This window comes from Chinchilla lanigera, unplaced genomic scaffold (assembly GCF_000276665.1).
Source record: "Chinchilla lanigera isolate Chin_1 unplaced genomic scaffold, ChiLan1.0 scaffold00009, whole genome shotgun sequence".
Classification (NCBI taxonomy): Eukaryota; Metazoa; Chordata; class Mammalia; order Rodentia; family Chinchillidae; genus Chinchilla; species Chinchilla lanigera.
In genome coordinates, this window is record NW_004955410.1 from 36,517,096 (window position 1) to 36,536,638 (window position 19,543).

General features: G+C 39.8%; 1 protein-coding gene across 2 annotated transcripts in view; it reads right to left on the reverse strand.

Moving 5' to 3' along the window:
• Positions 1-19,543, reverse strand: part of Mkln1 (muskelin 1, intracellular mediator containing kelch motifs) — a 316,551-nt gene that overhangs the window by 265,109 nt on the left and 31,899 nt on the right. The window lies entirely within an intron of this gene.

Below are 19,543 nucleotides of genomic sequence, written 5' to 3' on the forward strand. Positions count from 1 at the left end.
ACACATACATATGAGTAGATGTGCATGATTAGTAAAGACTGTATAAACCCACATACTTACATTAACAAAAAGGGAATATACAATCTCTTGATATGTGTATAGGACATTCACAAAATCAATCATGTGCTTGGCCATAAACCATGAAAATATATTGTGGAACAGGGGACAGAAGAAAGATGCCTATTCTCTTTGCTGGCAAAATGACCTTGGGAGTTATTTCACTTTTCTGGATTTGTCTTTATCTAGAGAGTAGGGATCATAATAGCCAGAAATTTTATTCTTTATCATTGTGATCCCTCCCTCCTAGCATTTCGCAGCCTGAGGCCTATCTACCTACCTCAAGCTGCTAGTGCTGCATGTCCCCAGCTCCATGTAGAGGGGTTGGGCCACTGAAGGCTGTGACTGCTCACCCCGAGAGGTCCAGCAGCGGGCGAGAAGGTTCACATTGCTCATCTTGGCCTCAGCTGTGTAGTGAGCACAGGCTGTCTACCCCGGAGTTCAAGAGCAGTGAAAGAATGTTAAATGGATGGATTGTTACTCGCAGGAAAAGGAACGGGCACCACGTTTCCATTTATTCTTCATTTCAGACAACAACTGGCTGTTTCTGCCGGCTGGCACAGGCGCTGAATGGGGAGCACTCTGGAGTACACCCTGCAGAAGAAAGATGGACGGGGGCCAGGGCATTTTTTTGACACAGTCTCAGCTTTATTTTTGCTTGTTGCTGGCAAGCTAATGCAAGGGACGGTAGAAAACAATTGACAAAAACTTTGTCAATAAGGCTTAAAGGACAAGAAGCCTCAAAATATAAATGTTTTATACCAACAAAGATTATTTGTGACATAAGATAGAACTTCTAAATTTAGCTCTTGGTTAAAGAGAAGAAAAGCACTAATACAAATCTTTTTAAAAATGCAAAACAAAACATTTTTTAAATTACAAAAGCAGAAGATCAAAGTATTTTGAAATAGGTAAATAAATCTGGGCACCTTGGTGCATGCCTTAGTCACAGTTATTTGGGAGGCCGAGGGATGAGGGTCTCAAGTTCAAGGTGAGCCTGGACAACATAGTGAGATCTGGTCTAAATAAATACATACGTAATAAATAAGTGAAAAGATAGTACTTCCATAAACAAGTATTTTAATATATGAAAACATGTGAATCTATTAGGAATAGTAAGGGCTGGGGATATAGCTCAGTGGCAGAGTGCCTGTGTGGCAAGCACAAGGTTCTGAGTTCAATTCCCAGTACCAAAAGAATACTATATTACTTGTATGTTTTCACAAATTATTTTATATATGTAAACTAAAATACACAGGATGTTATAAATTATACTCACTATCTTGGTGTATATTTTTATTAAAATGGGCTATAATAAAATACTGTATTAAAATGAAAACTAAGTTTTACCCCTGAAATTTGAAGGCCAGAAATGAACTGAAGATAACAAGTTTCCCCAACCCATTTTTGGTCACAAAGCAGGGAGAATCTGATGGAGAACATCCAGGAATGAATGGGGAACTTGTTCCTTTGCTTCTGGGGATCTGCAGCAACATCAGAATAACATTTGTATTTTGCATATATTTGCATGTTCTACCTCAAACACGGGGATTTACAAATAGATAGACTGAGAGACTTTTTTTTTCTTTTTTCATCAAAAATATTTCCTACTGTCTAACTGTTCCTAATTTTTCTTTGCATTATTTTAGGGTATCCATTTTTCACCTGTCCCTATCCCTGCCTCCCTTTTAAAAAATTTCTGTGACTGCAAAATCAGTTCCCATCTTCCTGGTTAGAATGACCTGCTCACTAATTTCTGTACTCAGTAGGTCCTAGGCTTTGCTCAAGCTGTTGTCATTTACAGAAGTTCTATGTGTAGAAGACCATCCCTCTCAGGAAGAAGTTTTCCTTGTCTGTCTGTCTGCCCGTCTGCCTGTCTGTCTGTCTCTCTCTCTCTCAATGGCAATCACAGTGATAGATTTTATTTATTTATTTATTTTTGGCTTTTTTGAGACAGGATCTCATTATGCAGTTCAGGCCTTGCGCTCACTTCGTAGCCCAGGCTGGCCTCAAACTCGCAACAATTCTCCTGCCTCAGCCTCCCGAGTGCTGGGATTACAGGCATGCACCACCACGCCCACCTCAGAGTGATAGATTTTAATATATTCCCTCTCAGAATTTAATAGTAGCCATTTATCAGGGAGCAATGGGAGAGGCAAAGAGAAGGAGAAAGACTAAAAAGTGGAAACAGACAGAGAACAGACTTGTTCTATTTGAATTATTTTGGAAGCTTGGATTCTGTATTTTTTTGTCTTTTATAACCCAAATGATTAGCACAATGCTACCAGCTATATGAAAATTTTTTATTCAACTTGACAGAAAGTAGTAGATATCTTTTAGACTGAATTATTAATCCTTACCAAGAGCAGTGTAGAGAGTTGTATGAAAAGATTTGAAAAAATGTAAAAGTCATTGTTTATTCCCAAAAAAAGGTCTCTGTAAGAAATATGCGTGAGTCTGTCTCAGCACGTAAGCACAGTCATCCTGCGTCCCTGCCTCTTCCCAGTGTAGAGAGGTCAGACGCCTTTCCCTCATGATGGGAAGAGATACCACAAAGTAATTTTCAATGATTAAGAGAACAGAGAAGCCAGGGAAAGGCAACCTATGAAATCAGAAATCTTTCCACGTAAGTTTGCAAGCCTCTTTGAATCTTTCTTTGTCCTCTGTTTCTTGTTTTCCTGCCTATTAAGAATTCCATGTGCCTCTCTGAAAAAGGACAGACTGTGAGGGATGGTGGGGTGGGGAGCTTAGAGTGAGGGGTTGGAGATTCAAAGTCTTCAAAGTTTGAAGAAGGGGGCAACTAAATGACAACTAACATCAATTGTCAGTTTCTTCCTCAAACAGCACTTCTGGCTGCAAGAAATTTCAGGAGATGAAGATGATGTCGTTATAAACCTAACTCACATCATCACTCCGGGAGTCTGATGTGTCCTTCTTCCACTTGTTGGTCAATAAAAAAAACCCATCTCATCCAGAATCCAATCACTGAAAATGAGTCACAGTGCATGACTCAAGGTTCAACAAGCCATAGTATTTTTCCTCACATTGGGTTCGCTTCCTCTAACATTGGCTGGTAGGTCAGTTACTTCTGCAAACCCAGGTAGCGGTAGATTTTGCCTCCTTGTGTCTGTAGTATGAATGTGTGTATCTGTGTGTATGTATAAAGTATGTGCACATCACCAGTGTTTGAATAGTGCTACAATTATAAACATGAGTTTAAAAAATATTGATTTTACTAATTCATCGAAGGAGCTAAGTAAATTAACTAAATAACAAATAACAACAATATAACATGTTAAAGATGTTTAAACAAATAACATGTTAAAGAATACATCTGAATGTAAAATCAAGTTATTTTAATTCAACTTTTACAAATTTAACTCAATCCTTTCCCATATGCTGGGGGTAGAACACTCCTCATACATTTGAAACATTCGCTGCAGATGTCAAATATTTCATAAAGATTTGCGGTGGAATTAATACTGTGGATTATGTGTAAGTGGCTGGCTGCTCCCCCTTGCACATGACAGCATATCTATTTTTCAGTTTCCTGAAAGGTCCAACGATAGGTTTGCGTAAGTCAGAACTTCTCTTCCTCCAGTTACTATAGGAGACATTTCCATGGACTTTCACAGTATGCAACAGTGGCAGATGTGAATTCATATTATCTCAGTTTGCTGAGATTTCAACTATGCCTGCTAATACATTAATTTTTGAGTAGGTAGATTAATCAACCCTAAGCCAAGTCTTCACACTGCCTCTGCTCAGAGATGAAAGACTCACGCTCTGAGGTCTTGAATTCAGAGCTGTTCTCCACCAGCCCCTCCCTACCATACCTTTCTCTGCTGCCCCCATCGTTCTACTCACTGATCCCCAAACACCCCCTGGCCCTTGCCACCTGTGGGCATTTCCTCCAGCCTTTTTCTCACCTGAAACGTCTGCTTCCTTTGGCCCTACAAATCCAAGTTCTACTCATTCTTGGTAAACTTCATATTTCTTAATTATACAAAATAACACAACCCTCTTTGGGAAAAGAGGCTAACAGCACAGAAGCACATGTACAGTAAGCAGGAAAAGTCTCTATGAACTCCAGGCCCTCCTTCTTCTCCCTCACCATCTGCCAGCTGCTCTCTCCCTGTGTAGTTTGAATGTGTCCCCTAAAAGTTCATGTGTTGAAACCTCGATTCTCAATGTGGCAGTGCTGAGAAGGGGCCTAAGGGGCAGTGTTTAGGTCATGAGAGTTCTGCACCCTGGTTAGGAGCCAGTTAGTTCCCCAGACAGTGGGTTCATTCTAGTGGAACTGGGTTCACCTTCTCAAGAGTGAATTGTTACAAAAGCGACTCGGCCTTCTCCTGCTCTCCTCAGGCCCCGCCCTCCTGTCTTTCTGCCACGTCATGAAGCAGCCTGAGGCCCTCACCAAAAGGTGAGCAGGTGCTGCTGCCAATCTCTCAGACTTCCCAGCCTCTGGACTGTCATTTCTTCTACATTACCCAGTCTGTGGTATTGTGCACAGGATTAGAAAATGCTCTAAGACACTCTTCCTTCCAATCCTCCCAACTCTTTTCCTTTGCATTAATGTGTATGCATACAGTTTTGGTTTTGTTTTTAGAAGTGGGGTCACACTACACACTCTGTGCTGTGAGTAGCTCTCTCCTCTGCAGACCCATACAAAACTTTCCCTCTCCCCAGAAACGACCTTCACTGCTTCAGCCTCTGGTAACCTCTTCTTCCCCCAGCATCCCACTATGGATTCCAAAAACTTGGTCTCCATGGCATCTAATGGCTTCTAATCCATCCCTTTATGACATTGGCTTGTTTTGTACTTTTGTGTAGGGGTGCCTTATCAAAAGAATGAAGGATTTTCAAAGGAAGAAATGTTGTCTTGACCTTTTGTAGTGTTTAGAACTGCGTTACACACACACACAAAAAGTCTTCCACAGTTTTACTCAATAAGTGAAGCCCAGGTTCCCTGTTACTTGATCTAAGGCAGGAAAATGCTCTCAAAAGCAGGGAAAAATGAAAATGTTCTAAAATGAAGAACCTGAGATATTTTTCATGGCCTCTCCTAAGAACTCTCCCAATATGTTCTCTGTGCTGGGGTGGAGGATCCATCCAGGTCAGCTGAGAAGTGCAGCAACTTTGTGAGAAGTCGGCGATGCTAGGAACTACTTCTTCTCCGCTGACCTCTCAGACCAAGGACAGCTCCGGCAGTCAACCCTGCCCCGATGAAACCAGCTTACAACCAAGGAAAGGGAGAAAGTGTGAGAAGCGCAAACTGTCCAAGGGAAAACTGCCCTCAGACGTTGTAAGCTTCTAAACTCTGACTGAACCAATTTTCCAACAGAATTAACCACTGGCATAACGGCCACAGCAAGTCAAAGAGACTCATTTTTTCCTTTTCACATGACAGATGTAGAGTTGAACTTGACATTTGTTTATTTTCAATTTATTCTCTGTATCATTTTTTTATTTTAAAGAGAAGTAAAAGACAATGAAAATGATACAGAATTTCAAAACAAGATGACGGGAAATTAACAATGGTTGTTATACTGCATATTGTATGACATTCCTTTAGAAAGATCGTATTCTTTCAGTGTGACAGAGAAGGTGAAATAGCCAAATAACATATAGTGTGTTTTATTTCATTCCGCCCCTTGAATAAGGTACTCTGTCTGCCTCAGTTTCTCATCTGACTATAGAAGGAGCATAGCATTTGTGCCTGTGTCATTGTGTCCTGAGCATTAAAATGAGGTAACCAAGCACCGTGGGGAGAAACTCCTCACTCACACCCAGTTCTCAAGAATCTTAGCTGTAGTGAGGGGCGGTTGTGTTACTGCCTCAGGGCTGAAAAGGCTTCCTACCTGGGATTCCAGCCACAGAAGACAGAAGATTGATGCTGAGCTATTAAAATGGGAACATTATGAGTGACATTTCCTGGGAAATTCTATTCAATTCCTTCATACCCATTACAATGAATTTGTTTAGGATCTTTATTAAACTTTCTGTTGCTTAAAATAAATGGCTTATTACATGGAAAAATCTCCTTTTTGTTAGAAATTTCCTCTGAAATAGTATTAGTCATGACTGGAGTGTGCATTCCTTTGACATTGTACATGTCTCCTGCGAACAGTCTCTATTCTTTAGTACTAATAGACATTTTACAGGAGCTAGTTTAAAACTGAATAACTAAGCTTTTCCTTTATCAAAATGAGTCGCTGTTTGTCCAAAGGAAAGATTCTAAATCTTTCAAAGGAAATCATTAACCAGAATAGACAGAATTAATTCTAATTAATAACTGAATGCTGAGAGTATTGCAGATAACCAAAATGTTAAAATATGTTAATTGTTAACATATTTGTTAACAATATTAGGGTTATTTGTGAATATTAGGGTCTCTCACAGTTCTTGATATAGTGTGGATATCCACCAAGAAAATCTGAAGTAATGCATCGGTTAATTCAGACACAAAGACTCTTGGCATCAAGTGTTGTACAAGTTTAGATTGAATTATTCAGTTATTCAGTTGTTTATTTCACCCAGTCAATGACTGTGTGATAAACTAATTTAGGTCATTGTAAGAACTGGCATGTTCATAAGTGCAGCCTCTAAGGGCATAGGATTTGACGTCAGAAAGCTGAGGATTTAAATTTCCATTTGGAGTCAGGTGTGGTGGTCCACACCTATAATCCTGGCACTCTGGAAGGCTGAGGCAGGAAGATTGGAAATTCAAGCCCAACCTGGGCAAACTCTGACTGAGCAAGAAGTCTTTCCAAAATAAAAACATCATAAATGGAAGTACAACAGAGCAAAGGGTCACGAATGAGTGGGGACCGAGACTAGGGGCTTAAGGGCTATAGGGCCAGCCACCTCCATCAATGGTCTTTGGTGCTACAGGCAGGTTCCATCAGCCCAGAGGCTCACACTTAGCATTCGGACCCAACGGCCAAATCTAGGAAGTGAGATGAGTTGTAGCAGCAGTTTCTTTTCACTATTGTTTTTCAATGATTTCTTTAAAAATCAAATAACCACATTACAGAAAGAACATGACCTAAATGCTGAAAATCTATAAGGCTTAGGAAAAATAAGCCATCTATAATCCTATTATCCTAGTTCACTTAATATCAGCATCTTTTTTTGTATGTATATTTACAGATAGCTGAAATCACAGTGTATACAACTGTGGCTCCTGTTCTTTTAAACATCACATTGTCTCACGAGCATTTTCCTTATTGCTACCCAGCTTTTCATAACTATCCTCTCACAAGTGAATAATATATAATTAAGTAAATGAACAGTAATTTACTTAATTTAACTATCTTCTTCCATTGTTAGATGCTTAGAATGGTACCAATTTCTTGATATTATAAATATCATATTAGTATACATTTCCTTGTATATTTTCTTTTCCTTATTTTAGATTATTTTCTTAGAACTGACTTTCAGAATTTCACAAACATAAAATGTTCCAGGACATGAACATTTTATGCCTCTTCATACCTTCTGCCAAGTTGCTTTCCAAATCGCTTATCATGCCCAGTTCTGAGACTAGAGTGTACGAGTAACAAACCTCATTGCACCCTGGAAGGCACTGAGTTATTTCATTATTAATTCTTCTCACTCCTTCAGTTTCCAGGCTGTGATAATAAACCAGTACACACATAGCCTCTCAGATGGTAATCAGTGCTAGAGAGAACAGGAACGTGGGAAGGGGCAGTGGTAATGGCGGGTAGCTGTTGGTGTTTTATATAGGTCATCAGGAATGGCCTTTCTAACAAGGAGAGATTTGAACAAGGAAATGAGGCAGGAAGTATGAAAACTAACAGAAATAAAAGGGTTTCACGCAGAGAAAAACAAAAGCCCTAAGGCAGGAGCAGGCTGGGCCAGTGTGGCCATTGCCAACTGACAAGATGGAGAGGGGTTAGGAGATGAGGTCAGAGTGAGAGGGACCCAGGACACGGAAGGCTTGTTGTCGCCGCTGCAAAGGCTGTTCTGAGCGAGAGGAGATGGCACTGGAGCACTGCGAGCAGAGGGCATCAGTGCTTGGCTTGTGTTTTCTACTGGTTACCTTCGCTGTTGTGTTCAGAGGAGACTAAACATGCTCAAAAGCAGACTCAGCCTCTTTCCTGAAAACCTCCTACCTCCTCGGCCTCTCCCTTCAATGACTCACCATGCTCAGAATCTCAGTCATCTTTGATATCTCAAAACCAAACCCTGCCAATGCACCCTCCAAAATGTCTCCTGTGTCTCCTCTCTCCATCCACTCCCGCTGCCCCAGATTACCCGAACAGCTTCTAACTGATCTCCACGCCTCCGGTCTTTGCCTTCCCACTCCTGCCACCTGGTGCTGCCCGGACAACCGTCCTCGCAGAGCTGATCTCTCATGGCTCTGCTCTTGTCTTTCTGCTTTCCTCTACTAGGAAGGTCCGCCTTCTTCAGAATGGAATTCAAGCTCTACAACAATTCCATTCTAACCCAGTGGTCAAAACTTATCTCTTATTATTCAGAATTAACTTGCCTTCCTGTCTAACGAGTTTCCTGACCCAGCCCTGTACTTTTTTTCCTGTACCCTTTTGCTTACATTGTCTCTCCTCCCTCGCACCTTCTATTTAAAACCTCCTTCCCTCCCAGCCCCACCCAGGAGTCCTACACACACTGCTAGGACCACCCTGAACATCACTTTCCTCACAAAGCCTTCCCCAGTCTCCCTGGCTGGAATTACGCTGATTTTCTTCTGTGCTCCCATAAATTTTGATTGCATTACTGACTCATTTGGTAGCCTATTGGTTTTGTGAATATGCTTTCTTTCCTACTAGGTAGCAAGCCCTTAGGGTTCATGTCTTGCATATCTCTGTAGCTCCAACAGCACGAACTACAATGTCTTGGACATAGTGCTTGTTCAGTAAATGTGCAATTTAAAATTCCCCAGCACCTTGCTGCTAATTCATTCTTGAGTGAGAACTAGGATTCAGGTCATCTGGTTCCCAGCTCAGAACACCTTTCCCATAGCAATTTTATCTGAATTCTTCTTTCTGTAGTTCATTATCATCTATTCTGAGCTACATCTGAAACCTGCAAGGAATTTTACGGAAGAATGACTAAGCAAAAAAAAACAAAGGCTGGAATTTATTTTCCATGTAGCTATTTAAGCCAAAATTTTGACTAAAAATTTGATTCTGAATTAAAAAGCAGAAACAAACAACAAGAAAAAGTGGCATATTTATCTCTAGAAACTTGTAGCTTCTTAGGGTTTGATTTTTTTGAGTTGTACTTGTAGGAGTCAAGCTGCCATGTTTTTTAGTATGCTATAATTTGCAGTCTAGGGGAAAAAAGAAAAAAGAAATCAGTAGGGAGAGCTGTTACTGTGTTTCTTTTCTTTTTGTTTAACCACTCCCAACAACATTTCAAGCCCCCAAGAATATGAGAGAGTGTAAACATTTGGGGATGAGGCCGGGCCACCAAGTCTAATTCTCAATTATCTTAGTCCTCCCTCTGCCTGCCCAACTTGGAAAATTTGCTCAAAGAGCTAGTGTGTTCTAAAATGGGCTTTCTCTTTGGAATTTGAAATTAAATAAGTAAATTATACTCATGATACATGTTCTACATAATTATATGTAGAATGTGAATAAAATTAAGCCGTAACATTTAAAAAATAGTAACAGCTAGCATTAATGATGCACACACGAAAATGCTGTGTGAGTGAAGAACTCTAATTCCCCAGGGAGAAGGAAGACTTGGCTGAGTTGAAACCTATTTTAGAGAATGGTTAAAGGCAAAGGGGTGGGGAGAGGAAGTGCAATGGCTCCCTTTCCTCTCTGCTGTGGCTCGAAGAGGGCAGGATTGCTGTGGAGAACGTCCCATTGAGGTTTTCACAAATTCAAATGAAATGGAATGAAATTAAAGCCTTATACTTCACTAGAAAAAGGGCGAAGCAGGAGTCCTGATTCATCTTACTCCACTCATCTCCTTGGGAGCACCGCAGCGGAGGCCGACCTGCGCCGCTGACAGCTGAACCGCGGCAGAGAAATGAAAGGAACCTGAGAAGCAGTTTCATCCCCTTCTCCCGGCAGAGGCTGACCCCAAACCGTTACAAACAGAAAGTCGGTATTTTAGAAACCTTCCTATAAGCAATTTCCCCCAACTACTCCTAAATTCTACCTTACAGAGCTACACAGACCATTTTTCTTGTGCTCTAAAACAGAGACACGAAAGCAGCTTTTTGCCATAACTAATGATCATGGTCATTTCTGCATTACATGGGTTATATTTCTGGACTAGGGGGAGACAGCACAGAGTAATGGGAAAGAACTGAGGCTTGGAGACGGACAGATTTGTGCTTAAGCCACAGCTGTGTGATCACAGGCAATTTCCTTAAGCTCTCTAAGCCTCAATTTCCTCACCCATAATGTGGGGATGATAATACCATCCAGCCGATCAAATTACAGCGAGGAATAATCTAGAACAAGGGCTGACCAATACAAATATAATGCAAGCCACAATGCGAGACACATATGCAACTAAAATTTTTCTAGTAGCCCATTAAGAAACGTAAAAAGAAACAGGTGTAATTAATGTCAGTACTCTAGTTTACTTCATGCCCAAAATATCATGTTAACATGCACAAAATATGAGTGAGATACCCTATATTCTACATCTTTGGAATCCAGTGTGTACTTTCCATAAAAGTACCTCTCAATTCAGACTCACCAATTTCAAGGACTTAATTACCATACTGACAAGAGACAAGTGGCCACCATACTGGAGAGCATGAGTCTAAGAAAAAGCATCTAGCATTACACTAGGATAGAGTGGTAGCAAAAACAATCACCACTAACATTATTCTCAGATGATTTGGTAATTGTCTCAAGGCTTCTCAGACTGACTGTTCGTGATACTTTTTAGAGGCACATAGACAAGCTGGGTAGCTCAAGCCTGAGCATCCCAGGTACTTAGGGACAACTGCCTTTTGGCCACTCCTTACCTGTTGTATGGAGGGGAACATAAAAGTGGCCTCCATGGAGAATGCATGGAGAATATATCCAGTGGGCTCCATGCTCTTCAAGGTCATGGGACTCAAAACTGCAGGAGGCACCACTACTAATCTGTTACCTTCTCACATAAATAGGCCATGGCAGGACATTTGCTAAAGCAGTTACTTGCTCATTTACATTCCCTCTTCCAAGTAGTGAGGTGATAAGTGATACGCTGTGATAAAAATTGATTTTAAGTTAAACATAGATTTATCATACAGCTAAACAATTCCACTAGGTATATGCCCAAGAGAACTGTAAAACATATGTTAACAAAATACTTGTACATAAAGGTACATAGCAGCATTATTCACAGTAGATGAAATATTGAAACAACCCAAAGAGCCATTGGCCAATGAATGGATAAACAAAACATGGCAAATGCATACAGTGGAATATTATTCAGGCATAAAAAGGAACAAAAGATTGATATATGCTACAAAATAGACAAATCTTGAAAAACAGATGCTAAGGAAAAGAAGCCAGTCATAAAATGTTATATGTTGAAAGATTCCACTTATATGAAGTGTTCACAATGGGCAAATAAATGGAAACAGAATACAGAGTACTGGTTAAGATATCTTTTTTTTTTTTTTTTGCGGTACTGGGGATCAAACTCATGACCTCATGCTTTCCAGGCAGGCGCTTATGCCACTGAGCTATATCCCCAGCCCCTGGTTAAGATATCTTTAAAGTGGTTGACTTGAAGTAGAGGAGATTGATGATGCTAACAGGTCTGGGGCTTCTGTCCGGGGTGATGGAAGTGTTCTGGAAATAGATAGTGACAATGAACACAACACTCTGGTCGTACTAACAAACCAGTGAATTGTTAAACTGATTTATTGTCTTAAGGAAGCGTGGCCATATACACAAGTACTGCCAGAGCCCCAGAACAGACATTTGTGAAACTTTTAAAAATAACTGATTAGTCATGACCAAAATATTATTTGATATGATAACCTCTTTATCTAAAGCTTACATAGTATCAAACCTTCCTCTTCTCCATAAGTAAGCACTGTTTTCAAGTTGAGCATCAAGCATAGTTAGTACTAAGGGAACAGAAACCTAAAAACGCACACTCCTAGATAAACATTCACGCGTGTGATGTCTCAGGATTTTCTGATGGATTTCTCCCTCACCCTGAATCAGCCCGCCACCGCTCCTGCCACCAGCCCTACTGTGGGGCAGCAGAGGCAATCGGTAAATTTCAGGTTTCACTACTCAACAGCTGTGTGGTTTAGGGCAGCCGCTCAAAGTCCTCTGTGCCTCAGTTTCCCTTTACAAGGAAGATGCTAAGAGTGCCTGGTCTTGTTGTGATGATTAAGGGAGTTAACACATATGAAGTGCTTGGCCTTGGATAAATCCTTTATAAGTGTTTAAAAATGAAAATTAAAAGCTCTGCCTCACACCCTGCCAAGTTAACTTGCTAGAACCTGCTTTCTCTGTGTGAAACTGTCTTTCCCACAGTAGCTCTTCCCCTGCTTCCCTCACCACTCCCAACCTTTGCTTCTTTGTTTGTCACACTTACTACTCTGTAGCATAAAGGTCATTTGCTCGGGTTTCTGGTTTGTAGCCATCAGCTCCTACTGGAAGGCAGGGATCTGGTTCCAAAGCATCCAGAAGAACGGCCAGCACCCCACCATGTCTTAGGAATGAATGAACGAATGGTAGGGATTTCTGGGCAGTGGCACTGCCGAGCTGGAATGGGAGGGAAACGTACCTTTCGCTGAATACCCTTTTGCACCATTTGGTATTGTACCACGTGCTCATGTCCTTTTCATAATGATGAAAAGCAAAAAATACAATACAGATGATGAAAGAATACTTGGACCTGAGGGAGAAACTGGCAGCCTTCACATCAGTGAACGGACAAGGATTCCAAGGGGAAGTGTGAGGCTGCCACTCCAGGCCACCTGTTGACCTCTCACCTCTGCGTACAATAGAAGGACACCTTGGCGATGGCACTCAGCCCTAGTCTTGGAGCACAATGTGTACACAGGTTAATAAAAATACTTTCGTTTTTTCAGTACTGGGTACTGAACCTTGACCTTGCACATGATAGGCAAGTGCTCTACTACAGGCTACATTCCAGCCTCACAAGAAGTATTAGAATCTTTCCCATTGTGCAATACACGTCTTGTACTGACGGGTACAAAAAGGAACTTTTCCATGGCAAAAATCCTGTTTCCAAGCAGAGTAAACAGAAAAGTCTGTGGAAGATTGTTTGCCCACTTTTACAACTGCAGCTCAGATAAGCAGGAGGCCATGGGGCGCAGACGTCCTTGGGCAGGGACACACAGTCTCTACCGTCTGCTAAGAGTGGCCTACCTCTTTCCTTATGAGGCCCTCTGCCACCCTTATAAAGATTACAGAGCCCATATAAAGAAGAGCAGTGGACTTCAACTGAGCTGTTTTATAAACTTGTCTTAAATAGTTTGGAGGAAACCTTTGCTCTAATCATCTTTGCGGTCTCCCCACCTCTGACATCTCCCTTCTTTCCCCCTGCTTTAATGCCTCTCTGTTTGCTCCCATCAGTAGAAAAACAACTAATGAATCACTAGCCCCTTGGGTAATAGATCATCTCTTCCAGAAGTTTTTGCATTGAAAAAGAGAACAATAGACAGGGAGAGAAATAATGATAATAGCAAATAAATAATAAACATTAAATATTAAGAAGTAAATAACAAATGATATTAGTAAACTGAGGATGATGACAGTAGTACCTGAAAACAGCAATTCTTTATTGACTACTGCGTGTCAGATATTCTACTAAACTGAATACAATTTATCTTATTTATTCCTTCTACAACCCACTGAGATTTTATCACACTCAGGTTATAGATGACGGCTAAGAACAATCATAGCTAGCACATAACAGATGAGGGACTAAAAAGAACTATCTAAAAATGTTTGCTCTAAAAGAAATTCTATCATGGTATTCAAACGAATAGATTTCCAAGGTAGAACTTTGACCCTATAGGAAAAGAGCTGGCAGGGTGAGACCCTCACACCAACTCTCGATGGCAATCAAATTGACTGCTGGAGCTTGAATCTTCAAGCTGCCCAGTATGCCTGTGACTGCCTAGGTTCAAATCCTGAGTATGACACCCTGGAGGTTGGGATAAGTCACAGAACCTCTTTGTGCTTGAGGTTAATGTTAGAATCCAATGAGGTAAAGTAAATAAAGTACAGCAGTGTACAAGAATACATACAGATATACGGATAATTATTGAAAAATATCATATGCTAAAATTTTTAAAAAATCACTGCAGTAAAAGACAAATTTCTGTAAGTCCTCCCTCAAAATACTCTCCCTTCACTTCGGGCACATTTATCCCGTCACCCTCGCCACTCTGAAGGAGCTCTGTAAGTCCTCTTTCATGAATTAAGGGTTCAGTTGTTCCACGTGGGTGACTTATTGTCCTGAATTGACTCAAATGTTGTTTTTCATGGTCATTTTGACTTTAAGGATGAGCCAAAAGTCACAGGACTCCAGATCTGGTGACGGAGGACACACTGTACTGCTTCTATGAGCCTGCCTTTCCACTAAATGCTCCTCAGTAGCTGCATCTGCCATATTTTTTATCACACATCATAGACGCTCACAACAGAGGACTACCAGACCTGCTTCAGAAAGCAGCAAGAATGAGGAGGATAAACGTGTTTGAAGTGAGGGTATTTTGAAGGGGATTAATGGAAACATGTCTTTTACTGTAAAAAAAATTTTTAAATTTAAACATTCACTGTCCTTTGATCACACTGGGGATGGAGTTCAGCGGCACAAGTGCCTGCCTAGCAAGCATAAGGTCCTGAGTTCGATTTACAGTACAAAAAAAAAAAAAATATGGCCGGATCACTATACAGTACATGTAATTCATACTTTGTCTATTTTTATTTCTATAAATCCCTTCTAAGTATTAGAAGCTCCATGCTTTATTTCTAGGTTCCTAAATAACAGCTGCGGTCTTTCATCTGATTTTAAAATATAACTATTGGTCCATTTTCTGTGTTTTATTAAAAAGGTAATATAATAGAATTTTGAAGGTAGAACTCCCCAAATCCATTTTACTAACACAATTATTTTTATTTTTGCATACTGCCTTCCAGTTTTGCTAATTCTGTGACGCTACACGGAAAGAACACAACATAGAATCAAAATTGGATTGTTGGCACAAAGTGACGGTGTGACTTTAATAAAGTTACATAACTGCCTTTTGCCTTAGTTTTTTTTCAAAGTATAAAATGAAAGGGTTAGACCAGATGAACTTTAAGATCTCCCCAGCTCCAGTGTAGGTGATTGTGTCTATTGGCTTTTATAATGTACACAAGGGAATGTATGTATACAGTGCATAGGAAACAAAATGAAACAATGTTTACAAAGTTAGTTAATTTCCTAAACCATGTCTGGGAAATAAGTTTCACACTTAATGAGTTCTGCTGAAATAAAGTTCCAATTAAAAACCTCGGTAATTTCAAAGGTAGCTCCCAAAATTACCAAAAAGCTGTAAAAAGTCATATTTTAATGCATTTGTGATATATATTAATAATTTAAAATATTAATTACATGCAACATTATGTGTGATAAACCCACTCTAGTCTTTGCTGACATGTAGATATTAATTCATAATGTAAGTGTGAGAGTATTATATTGATGTCACTTTTTCCTATAGTACTTCTTTAATTCTTTAAAGAGTCTTTACAGGAAAATCAAAGAGGGGTAAACAAAGAAATACAGGGGCAATTCAGGCTGACACATCAGATTGGCAGAAACATGTCAGTGTAAGTGTCTAAAAAATAACTATCACCACGAACAGAGGGGCTCAGTTACTCTCTCCCGCCCCACCACTTGGGATGTAACCCGGTATAACCTTTCTAGAGGCAATCTGACAATACTAATCAAGGGCTTGAAAATGTTCCTACCACCTAGTCAATTAATTCCACTTGAATAAACCTGTACTGAGGCAAATCTTTTATTTCTGGACATTTAAATTGCTTCCAGTTCTTCCGACTTACATATAATGCTGCAACCAAACTTTTGGGCACTTATTTCTTTAGCACAATTTTCCAAGTTTTGGTTGTAGCATTGTATGTAAGTGTAAAGAAATAGAAACAATCCAAATGACTAAAAATAGAAGAACAGCTAAATAGATGTTAAATATACATTGAATATATGCATATATGGATATATTACAATATATGTGTGTTTATGCACATGTGCATAGGTAATTTTCCTGCCTCGGCTAAATAATAATATAGACACCAGAGGTGCTCATTGGTACTGGCTTAGTTTTCTGGTCTTTTTAGTAAACAAGAGCTGGACAGTATATCTGCATACAAACACACATGAGTACTCCATTGGTCTATATCAATAACTTCTAGCTCAAATTCAGGGCCACAGAGATTGTACCTAACCTTTTCTGTCTTCTCTATACTCCTTTCCTCCCATGTTGAGAATCCTCTCTCAAAGGCACCAAACATGATACAATTAGAATATCTCATAATATTTGCCCAGCTCATATACACGGAAAATGGCAATATCCACACTATCACCAACAATACGATTATAAAAACTTTAAAATTGTTGTTGTGCTTAGCTTATATTCAATTAGGGATAGACGGTCCAATCGGTGTCTCATTTCTTTTGTTTTGTGGTTTGAGACTGGGTTTGCTACCTTGCCTAGATGGTTTCAAACTCCTGGGCTTAAGTGATCCTCCCTCTGTCCCCTGAGTCCCGGGAAGACAAGCACGTGCCATGGTACCTGGCTTAGCGTGTTTTAAAGTCACTTAACATAGTTCTCTGTGTATCGCAAATTGTATATAGATGTCTTTTTTAAAAGATAGAAATTAACATTTAAAAAACTATTTTCATAATTACATAAAACTGTTACATGATTCCAAAGTCAATCTACAGGACCGGGGATATAGCCCAGGGGCAGAGCCCCTGCCTGGCAAGCATAAGGTCCTGAGTTCAATTCCCGGTACCAAAAAAAAAAAAAAAAAAAAGTGGAATCTACAAAGCAAGGCAAATTGAAAGCAGTTTAATTTCTATCCCCTCTACTTTTATACTTTCCCATCTTAAGATAACTATTATTTTGTGGTGTTTACCCTTGTATTGTTTATACACATGTGCATATATATCTGTGTTTATGTATATAAACGTGTTTCTCCCAATTTTTGCTAGTTTGAGACACGGTCTTGCTCTGTCGTCATTCTCCTGCCTCGGTCATCCAAGTGCTGGGACTACAAGTGGTCATCACCTACACCCAGCCTTGTTTTTTTCTCTTCATCAGGTGCAGGGGGACTGAACCCAGGGCCTCATGCACATTGAACTACACATCTATTCCCAGTGGTGATTTATATATTAGCTTTAGAGTGTTGCTCAGCAGTAGAGAGAACGCTGTCTAATATAATCAAAGCCCTAGGTTTGATCCCTAGCACTGCCCACCCTCCTCAGGGTTGGGGGAGGAGAAAGATATCAGTAAATTGCAATATGTAAGCTTCCTTTGGATCCTGCTTCAAAGAAGCAAGCTATAAAAATTAAATAAGGGCTGGGCACGGTAGTATACACCTGTAATCACAGCACTCTGAGAGACCAAGGAAGGAGGATTGTGAGTTCTAGCCCAACCTGGCAACTTAGGGAGACAGTGTCTCAAAATACAAAATAAAAAGTGGGCTGGGAATGTAGCTCAGGTCAAAGGTGCTGGGGTCAATCCCCAGTAGTACTACACACAGAGAAAAGAATATTTATGAGACAGTTAAAACTTTACTGAAGTTCATATTTATAAAGCATTGGTCATTAATTTAGATGGGATGATTATGTTTTTTAAAGTCCTTATCTTTTAAAGATCCATATTAAAATATTTATGGGTGAAATGATACAATATTTAGAGTTTGATTCAAAATAAAGCTGGGTAGAGTGATTGTCCAGTGTGTGCAAGGTCCTGCGTTCAATCCCTTGTACCATCCCCCAACCAAAAGAGCAAAATTGTGGGAGGAGACGTTGGTGGGCCAGCCATAGGTTGTGGGAGCATGAGGCTCACTGTGCTTTCTGCCAACGGTGGTTTGTTTTATACTTTCTATAACAGAACAGTCATATAAATTTATACATAATGAGTATTTGGGGATCTGTGTGTGTATTGAATAAAGGCCCATCACATATGACAAAATGTTAATGGTTGATAATGTCTGTCTAGTAAAATTAGGTGGCTTTGTGACTTTCATTTTTTCCCTTTTACTCTCTATATATGTCTCTACTGTACACGTATTCTGGTTTTTTTCCCCTTAGTGCTGAGCACTGAGCCTAGGACCTTGTGTATGGTTAGGAATATGTTCTACTACTGAGAGCTCCACGGAGCTCCACAGGTATTTACAGTCAGGAAAAAGACTCATATTTTGTTTGCATATCATTTTTGCAATTCAGCTAGAATTCACTTCTGATGCAATAGATAACTGTACTTTTGAAATATAATTGGATAAGGTGAGTCACTTAATATTTAATTATATTTAGTTTTAAGTGAATACAGGTAATAGTTTATGAAAACATAGCTGAAACTATAGCTTGAGGTCTGGAAACTCTGTCATTTGGTGTAACAGGATAATCTTAAATTTATGGGTTAGTAGTAAACAACAGTTACTTTTTTTTTTTTTTTTTCTCCTTCTTACATAACATACAAACAATATATCCAGTTTGGCACTAACTTTCTCCTCCAAAGTCACCTTTGTGCTGAAATCCAAGCACCTCAGATTTCAGTCAAATAACATGCAGATGAGAAAAGATTTCTCAGCAAAATTTTCTTGTAATTTTACTGCAATGTTAGTTCCTGACAACTTCAGAGAATACTCTTTTCAAGTTCAGAGGGCCAGAAGGAATATTTCTCTTCTGTTCTCTTCCTTACTTTCTGATGGGGACCAAGAGCAAGCACTTATCAAACTGAATCATTCCTTTTGTATGACAGAAATAAATGTAGGCCATAACAGAAATAATAAAAGAAAAATAGTTAATAGCTATTGTTAGTATATTACTAGCTAATACACAATACTAGGCTGGGTATGGTGGCACATGCCTGTAATCCCAGGACTCGGGAGGCTGAAGCAGGAGTATTGTTGTGAGCTCAACGTCAGCCTGGGCTACAAAGTGAGCTCAAGGCCAGCCTGAACTGCATAACAAGACCCTGTCTCAAAAAGACAAAAAAAAAAAAAAAATCCAAAAACAAAACAAAGCAAAAACAAAACAAAACAAAACAAAACCCAAAGTACTACATGGTTAGTCATTTAGTCTTTCAGAATCAGTCCTCCAAGGGGCTGGGGATATAGCTCAGTGGCATAAGTGTCTGCCTGGCAAGCACAAGGTCATGAGTTCTATCCCCGTACCACCAAAATAAAAAAAGAATCAGTCCTTCAAAATCAACACAATTTTTCAAAACCAAAGATAAAAAGCACATTTTACAATTGTATGTAAA